General features: G+C 50.8%; 1 long non-coding RNA gene across 1 annotated transcript; it reads left to right on the top strand.

Moving 5' to 3' along the window:
• Positions 1–278: 278 nt before the first annotated feature.
• Positions 279–8,150, top strand: LOC104142686 (uncharacterized). The gene is made up of 3 exons (XR_693761.2): positions 279–348; positions 6,652–6,749; positions 7,733–8,150. It is a non-coding gene; the product is annotated as an uncharacterized lncRNA (long non-coding RNA).
• The last annotated feature ends 1,267 nt before the right edge of the window (positions 8,151–9,417 follow it).

Consider the following 9,417-nt stretch of genomic DNA (forward strand, 5'->3'; position numbering starts at 1 on the left):
CCAAGAGGAGAGATTTGGCTCTCGCTCAGAGAGATAGTAATAAGCTTTGGCACAACTAATGAATGATAAAATAGGAGTCAATCGGCCACTCTTAATTATCCTGTTTTCAGAAGCGGAACAAGGGGACATCTAGCACTGTTAACACAGCCGTTACTTATACATCATTCTTTCTCCTTCTGTAAAACAGGGCATTGACTGTTAAACTTGGTGTCACATGCTTATACACGGCTTTACATTCCCCAGTGACGGCTGCAAGGAGTTTCCAAATACCGGCTCGGTTTTCTTCAGCTCCTCACAACTCGCCCCAGAAGAGACGACTGTTTAGGACGGTCTGCAGGGCAGTCGGAGGTGGGTTTGCAGCACACACCGTCCTCCTCGAGCTGGCGTTCCTCTCTCCGGTTGTGCCGGGGAAGGCTCGGAGGCGCCGAGCGTTCGGTGCCCTTCCCGACGCTCCGGGTTTCCGTGCACAAACGCTGGCCAGCCCGCGTGCTTTCTTTGGCCGACCGGGAGCTTGCTTGGCACTGTCGAAAACCTATGTCCTGACACTGATGTAATTGAAATTAAAACGCGCCTGAAGGACGCTTATCGCCAAACGTGCCCAAGCCTGGAGTCGGCGTCCCCAGGGCGAGCCCGCTGCCGGAGCCAGCGCCAGGCGGGTTGCGAGCGGTGTCGAACGGGTCTTCCCAAAACGATGGTGTGCAGCACATCGCTGAGACCTAAAGAGGGGGCTGAGGCTGGAAGCATTTGCCTTGGCTGTCAGACCCCAGGGGCTTCACTGACCTGGACTATTTTTCTTTCGGTTTTGGCTGCCTGGGGCTTTCCCAAGGGCTGCTCGGCAGAGCCCTTGGGGGGTGATCGCAAGGGACGCTTGCCCCAAGTGCTACCCACATCTGCTCTGGGGCTGCTCTGGCAACTCGGAGCAGCTCCAAAGAAAGGAGGGCCCATGGCCGGGGAGATGGAGAGGGATCCTGGCCAGCAAGACACGGTGCGGATCAAATTGCTGGTAATTTAAAAGGATTGTAGCTCTGTCGCGGCTCCGGGTGCGGAGGGCCCTGCTCAGGGGCAGCGGGTGGCAAACTGAAATCCCGCTCTGGGTAGTGCGCCCAGCGTGTCCCTGCTCACGACCGCAGCCAAAGGGCAACGCGGGCTGCTAGCAGGATTCAGGCCAAATGCAGATCCTGGAAAGAGGAAAACAAAAATGATCCACTCATAAAAGACATTTTGGAAATGCCCAGAACTGTCACTTAAGAGTAAGTATTCAGCTGGGCAAAAATGGAATGAGGAAAAACGAGGAATGAGCGCACAGCAAAGGACATCAGTATTTTTGTCTCTGGGGGCATTAATCAAAATACTGAGGTCTGGAGAATTCTTGTTAACACGGCAAACGCTGCATTAAAAAAAATACTGCAGGCATGAGAGTAGAAAGGAGGAGGTGGCAGAAGGAAGAACGCCAGAACGGTCACAGCAGGTTAGATCAAAGATGTCCGGCGTCCATCAGCAGGCAGCAGCAGCTCCTTAGGGAAAAAGCACAAGGGATGCATTACGTACGCAGCGCTCTCTCGCCCGCGCGCGCTGCCAGGGCTTCTAGAGCCAACCTGTCCCTGGCCGGGAAGGGAGCCGGGCGCGTGCAAAGCGCTGCTCGGGCACCGCTCGAACGCGACCTGCTGCGCCACGGGGCTCGTATTGCCCCGGCTCGCGGGGTCGGGGTGAGGGGGGGGGGGTCCCTCAATCGCAATCGTTTGTCCAGGCTGCGGCAATAAGGCAGAGGTCCCGGGCGCGGAGCTGCGTTTCGGACCCTGCCTCGCGCTCGCTCCCGGGGCGCGCTTTGGAGGGGAGGGAGGAGGAGGAGGCGGCAGAGGCTTGTATGCCCTTTGCTAGAAACACGGGCTGCGCACGAAGATTTCCTCCGCGGGAGGGTGTTTCGGCGCGGTGCCTCGCGGAGGCGGCGGCCGGCCCGCACCCCTCCCCGCACATTCCTGCACAAACCCCTTTTGTTCGCTGCCCTCAGCCAATATACAGGCAGCAAGAGCAGCCCAGATGTTCCCTATCAAGCGCAGAGCCATGCCAACAAACTTTGGCACGCGGGAAAGTGTGCTGAGGAAGGGGCCTCCGCAAATACCAATTTTTCTCTCCCCCCGCTCCGATTCCTGCAAGCATTTTTAAATGTTAATAGGTTGCACGCCGCCACAGCCCGAGGGGGGGCTGCCAAGCCGGGGCTCCAGGAGCGGCCGGCAAATTAGCAGCTAAGGTATCCCCGGCGCCTCGGTGTTGCCCCGCGGGCCTCGGCAGGGCCCCCGCCGCTCGCTTCCCCCAGCGGCTCGCCGCGCCGGGGTCGGGAGCGCCTGCGTCCCAGCCCTGCCTGCCCCGGCCGGCGGAGGACACGCAGACGCTGCTTTGGGTGGGTTCGCGGAAATTCGGTTTTCTGCCGGCGCCGTCGGGGTTGTTCCGACAGCCTGGAAACGTCCGGGCCGACGTGTCGTGGGCGCCGCTCGAGTGGCCTCTTTAGGCCTGCGCTTGCTGCAAGCTCAGTCCTTGGTAGGGGTATGGAAAGGGAGAAGTGGGTTTTGGCCTGCTTGGGCTGCAGCTTTTCATCGTCTCTTTCACAGCGCCTTCCCTAAAGGGAGTTCCTGGCTGCCGTCGGGCAGCTAACGCGCCTTGGGTCACGGTCGGATCGTGCGGTTAAAATCTGCCGGAGGCAGGAGATGCCACATAGACACGGGCGGTCTCCGCTCTGCCTCTCGCTGCAGATGCTTCTCCTCTGGAACGGCAGGGCCGCGTCCCACCTCCAGCCTCGCGCGGGCCGCGTCCGCCCTTGGAGGCCCGCTACGCTGGCCGCCGGGCGCGGGAGCAGACGGCAGACACCGCCCCGCGCCCAACCCCGCCTTCGCTGAAGCCCTCGGAGACACCTTCTGCTGGCAGACCTCCTCTTGTCCGAGCTAAACAAGAGAATCCCATTTGCTCCTCAAAGGCAGCCTGAATGGCTTTTTTTTTTTCTTTCCCTTCGCTATAATGGCAGAAATGTGTTTTTTCACTCCTCTCTCACGTTGTAAAGACCGAAGCGCTTTTGCTCAAATTTAAAAAAAATAAAATCACATCTGGATGAAGGCCAGACCTTACAAGTTTCCACCGAGGGCGGTGAACCTCCCTCCCCAGCAGCAGCCTTATCTGAGGTAATCTCCTCCAGGAATTGGCCAAGATTTCCACACTGGAAGAAGACCCTTCTCACAGGGGTTTGCACAAGAAGGGATGGCATGGACCATCGTACGGTGAATTCAGCTCACAGAGAGACAGGCAGCGTCCTGGCGGGGAGAGAGAACAGACACGTTTCCAGCCCCGGGGTTGAACGCGGAGAGCTTCAGAGAAATCTCCAGATGTGCCTGGGCTGCAGCAGGAAGGGAAAACGTTGTTCTGAGCGGTCCGAGCGCAGCAGTCGTCTCTGGCTGCACACGAATGGTCCCTGACGGGCGGCAATGACAGCCGCTGCCGAAGAGCCTAGCTGGGCATACTGGGCAGCGGGCTGGGCTGTCTGAGGGCAGGGACACCCCACCGCAGAGAGGACAACCCTCAAAAGACCAAGTTAGCTGTACCCCCTCTATCCTTGTCCTGACCGTGCACCTCGAAAATAAGTGTAACCTTGAAGAAAAGCTTAAGATAAAGAGGTAGTGAAAGAAGAATGGTGTGAGCTGATGAAAGCCCCCTTTCTCTCTCTCTGGAGGAAGAGGAAAGGGGAAAGTGGGATTATGGTTTTGTTTTACAAAAGATTTGTAGGGGCTATTAGCTATTTCTAAAGAGCGAAAGAAGTTGAGCAACAGTCCCTGGTGTCCTTCATTAAGGAGGGAAAGCAGCACATTGGATTTGCTATTAAAATTGTAATAATAACAACAACAACAAGAACAACAACAACAACAATAATAATATATAGCCCCTAAATTATCCTATTAAAAAATATAAAAATGAAGAGGGAGCTGCCATTTCACATGTGGTCTGGTTTAAATCCTGGGAGCAATGTGGCCCCTGAGATCTAACCTGCCGGAGCAGAGCCCTGCTGTGTTCAAAGGCAATGGCGGACCCTTGATTTTGCTTTCGAATGTGGGATGGGGCTGCTGAGGTTTTTGAAGCCCTGAGCAAGTTTTGGGGAAAAAAAAAATCTCTTTTCATGACTAAGCAATGCGTGGGAAAAATATATTGCTAGATTTGCCTGAAGGGAACAGTTTGGGATACGAGGCAAGTCTCTCCAGATGCTTGCTGGGTTGTCCTGTGGCGTATGCAGAAAATCTGCAATCTTTGGGGCTCTGTATAAACTCGGGAGGACAAAGGTCCCCTCTGCAAGCTCAGACACAGTCAGCTTCCTCCAAATGAGGCTGATTCCAACAGTCAACCTTCATTTAACACTCGCAAGCCAGATGAAAAATTGCAGACTGAATCTCACCACGTGTACTTAAGAGGGTTTTCTAGTTGCTAGTGCACAGGTGCTGCTACAGGAATGATACAGATATATCCTGCTGGCTAAATAACCCTGCTTTTCCGAACCGGTTCAGTCCGTATCGGACCAAAAGGTAATGCCAGCTCGGCTCGTTCTCCGCTGCAGAATTCAGGATATCTGCTTGTCCTCTGGCTCATCTTCAGCTCCTCTGTTTGCGACTGCATTACTACACTGAGCACACGGACAGGAATTGCGGAGCCTTTTCCCCTGCTAGGAGAGGAATCTGGAAACAATTATATGCTGCTCACACTTAATCACTCGGCTAAATCTTAAATGCCTGTCTTAATATTTTGCAGAACTGAAGATGGCATTTGAATTTTTGTGGTGCACAAGTTAGATGGCAGAATATACGGACTGACAGTTTTGCTCTGGGCATGTTTCAGGGGTGGCTGGTCCTAAGGACACCACAGGTTCCCTGAAATTCAGGCAGAATTTCAAAGAAAACCTAAGATGCAAAGGAAAATGCAGCAAAAAAAAAAAAGAGTTCTGCTTGACATTTGTGCAATCTCTCAGCTCACCCATGCTCTTATGAACCTCACTGGACTTAAACATTTGTGCCTCAGATTGAACTGGGAATATTTTCTTGGGAGAGTATTGAATTTGTTAAAAAAACAAAGTCTCCTGCAAAAATGAAGGCAACCGAAATGATTCACAAATCTGAGCTGAAGTAATTCAATGACAAGAAAAGAAAAGTCCTTCTTTCCTTCCTCAAACATTAAAAAGTTTCACTTCAGCATTTTCAGGCTGAAGCATTTTGCTTTAGCGAAGTTCATTGAGTTTGAAGCAGGATTTTTTCATTTTCAAATGGACTAAATCTAGAAGAAGGGAAAGAGCTGTGGTTTTTAGGTGGACTTTCCTTTTCGGACTGAATAGCCTCAAAGCAAACCAAAACATTTTGTCACTGGTCAAGCACCAAAATGAAATGCATTTTTCTCATTGTATTACAAGTCCTTCCTCTTCAGCTCACATCCAAAACCAGGATTTTCCACCAACGCTTTTACTTTGACCATCGGAACAACGCCCTCAACCTTCTTTTCACCTTGCTGCTGGAGTAGTAAAGGGTCTACTTCTGGTTGCCCCTATTTTAGCCAGAACTTTCTTTATTTAACCATTAATTTATTGCTGACCGATGAGGTCTGTGTGATATCAATGTTCACAGCAAGGGCTTGGTGTGGTACAGATAGCTCTCCTAACTGTCCTGGATACCTCATCATGGAAGCCAGCAGCAGCTAGCCATCAGGTTGCTTATTTTGAGCCTTAAATGTAGACACTCACATTTGGGAATCTTCGTTAGATTGTGTGGCCCTGGTTAGCCTTGTGTGTGCCAGCGAGGTAGGCAGTCATGACAATATTTAAAAACTAAATGAAACACTCCCAGAGAAACTACTGAACAACAGCTTTAAAAAGAACATTTTGAAAGGGAGCTACCCATTTACCAGGGTGATTTTCCAAAGTCACAAGAAGTTACTTCTAAAGTCACAGTAAGAGCCAAGCACTCTGCAGCTCTGCAGTCCTTGGAAAACCTCTTCCAAATCCAGTGTCGACAAATAAAAGTTCTTCCCTAAAGGACACTCATAAACACATTGGGTTTTTACATCTTCTTCGTGCTTGCTGCAGAGAGAAAGCATCAACATTTTGTGAATTTTATTGCAGGAAAGAAGCAACATTTTACCTTAAAGACTTCCAAACCGTAGCACATATTATCTGTGCCATGGCTAGTGGCCAAGGCCTCCGAGCGGAGGTGGAAGTACATCCCGCGAGGCTCGGGGCGTGCTCAGGCGCTGACTGGGTGCAGACGCTCCTAACGTAGCACCCCGCCGGCAGCGTTTGTTCGAGGCAGATGTCCTCCCCGCAGCTGATGCTGGGGTGCTGCACACGAACTCAGCCACGCTACCTCGGAGCACTGTTCAGGCTACTGAGGATAACCTGGCTGCCAGGGGCTCCCCTGGGGCTCTCCACACGGCAGCAGGGCAGTACCAAACAGCAGAGGGGTTGCCAAGGCCTAACTCTGCACATCTGTTTGCAGCATCTGTCTGTAGCTTAAACGTTTACAGGACGAGGCGAAGTACGCTAGTGCATGCCTCGAAGAGTTTGCAACCTGCTGGTCTCCAAATGGATTCCTCTGTTACAGGAGACTTGCTTATTCTTCTGTAATATTTGTATTACAGACACCTCCAGAGACCCTGAATGAGATGGAGACTCGGTCATGCCCTCCCTGGACAAGACTCCGTGGAGAAATGTCCCATGTCACAAGGACTCAGGAAAGGTGAGGGGACCCTCGCATTTCACAAACACATAGGGGTTGTCACTCATTCTCCTTTGGCTTTGGACACGTCAGCTGAGCTGGCATCCTCCGTCCCTTGTTTGCTGAGATGTGAAGAGCCCACCCAGACCTGCCAGCAGAGCTGTTAGAGTGAGCCGCTTGGGGCCAAAATGAGCCAAAACAGTGTAAAATGATTCAGCACTAGGTCTTTGTCACACCAGCAGCTGGCCAGGATTTCCCGGGGGAGCCAAGTCACCCACTGCTGCTGGTGGTAGAGATGGGAGAAGCAGCTGGCTGGAGAGGGGAGTGCGGGCTACCTTATGGGGATGTGACAGGATGGGAGCAGGGTCCCAGGTCACTCACTGAGGACCACCAGTATTTCACTCGCAGACAGGAGTTGTCTAATCTCAACTTGCTGAACTGCTGTGGCGCAGAGCTGCGTAAGCACTGCTGGCTCTCAGTGTTTGGCAACCACTTGTCCTGCTGTCATGCCACTGAAAGACGACGATTTCCTGCGATGACTTTTGTGGAGGTGGCAGGAGCTACGCAGCTGGCCGACACCAAGAAGAGCACAGCTGGTGGTGCAGCGCTGCATGTCCATGAGAGGGGGTGACAGGGCCATGACAGTGGCCCACGTGACAGATGCGGGAAGGAGGCAAGGGAGGTGTCACAGCCACGGGCAGCAGGGCTGGGAGAGGTGTAGGAAGATGGCTCTGGCCAGCGTTCAGCTGGCAGCCAGCACCCCCAGACAGGGATGTGGGCTACCTCAAATGGGCTAACGAAAACGATGCAGCAGAGCAAGGTCATAAATAGTGGGGGGTCCCTGGGGTCTCCATCTCCCTAGGACTTCTGTGGGATCCACACATCCAAAACCGTGGAAAACCGTGTCCTGTCGTCCCAGGGCTGCATTGACCTTACCTCTATCTTGCCTGACAGATGTTTGCTCTTAAAAACATCTGGTGATGGAAACTCCACTCTCTTCCTAGGCCAATTCATTCACTGTTGCTGCCCTGACTGCGAGGAAGCCCTTCCTAGTGTCTAGCCCGGGTCTCGCTTGCTTTACCTATGCACCATGGACACTGAAAACAGATTATCCCTGTCTCTTTACAGCTGCATTTTATATATTTAAAGACTATTATCATGTCTTCTCCCCCGCAATTCTATCCCATCCAGACTAAACAACCCCAGTTCGTTCACTTGAGCGTTTAACAACAAGTTTGTTTGGCGAAATTCAATTTGTTTAGAGCAGTGGTCCTAATAATCCACTCCATGCCAAAAATAACAAACATTTAGTATTTCTCTTCAAATCTCTAGCTTTATCAACTGTTTTGACAGTTTGATTGTAATTTTTAACCCAAACGGTTATAATTAAAGCAATTACTTTCTGGTTTTTCTATATAAATGTTTGAATTACACCTTTTACGTTGGCTGAGCAATACAATTAAAAGTATTAAACAACTGTCATGAGATACTTGTTTTTTAGAAAGTGTTCTTTTCAAGAAAGTTTAAAAATATTTATAAAGTATCTTTTTAAAGTGAATTAGCTGCAAAAATATTTCTTTAGCTACATAAAAATATATTGCAGTATCCGCTCAGCTCTAGTTTTGCCATCCAAAGTGGTGAATTTATCATCTTCAGAATATTTGTGGTGAGGATGAATTTTATTTTACCAGCTTCTTTTTTTCTGAAGATGCTTTTATCTTACCAGCTTTTAATCCTGTTTAGATAGATAGAGATGGACAACTTCTTTCATACAAACATCTTAAGACGAGGAATCACCAGGGAATATTTTTGTATGGCAAATTTATCTTAAATACCCTCAGTGAGGAAAGAAAGAAAGACCCCCAAAAATGGCAGTAGAGTTTTTCATTTTTTAAAAATGAAAACGTTCATATTGCATGCTGAGCTTTTTTTCAGTTCAGATCTTATTCTTCAAAAGCTAAATTTTTCTTAAGGAAAAAAAAAGCCCCAAAGTTAAACTAGGAAATCTGGGGACTTTAAAATCTGAGATGTTTTGGGACTCAAAACAAAGTTTGTTTCAAAGCAAACAAACCAATGTAATGAGGAGCATCCTGTGAAAACAAGCAGCGTTCCCCACACAGCTCTGCTCCTCGCCGGCGTGGTCCGGCCCCGCGGAGGAGCATGTTCAGCGCCGGTACGGCGCAGAGCCCCAGGCACCCAGGACCGTTTCTCCCGAAGCTCCCATCTGGCTCCCCGGCTTTGGCTGCTGACAGCCTGCGGTGCCCTTGGGAAAGAATCGCAGCAAGCCCGGGGAATTTGCAGCCCACGTGGCTGCAAATCCGTGGCAAAACTCATCCTGACTTCTACAGCCCGGCACTGTGTTTCCATATCGCATGCCCCAGGCGGTACTGAGATTTTTTTCCCTTGGTTCAGACCCATCTCCCTGCAGAGCAACCCTGCCTCCGCAGACAGCCCCGAGGCGTCCCGGAAGGAGGGGAGAGAGCTCTGCCGGCAGCCTTGCTAGGATGTACCCCCTCTTCGCTGGCATTCATGAAGCAAAACTTGGCCCTTTACAGTAAAACAGCTGTAGTTTCAAACCGTAGCCTCAGCCCGGGATCAGAACATTACCCCTAAGGTAACTCAGAGAAGGAAAGTCTCAGCCTTAAACTTGCTACATAGAGGCATTTGTCTCTTTGCTAGAAAATGTATA

Source organism: Struthio camelus, chromosome 8 (assembly GCF_040807025.1).
Source record: "Struthio camelus isolate bStrCam1 chromosome 8, bStrCam1.hap1, whole genome shotgun sequence".
NCBI lineage: Eukaryota > Metazoa > Chordata > Aves > Struthioniformes > Struthionidae > Struthio > Struthio camelus.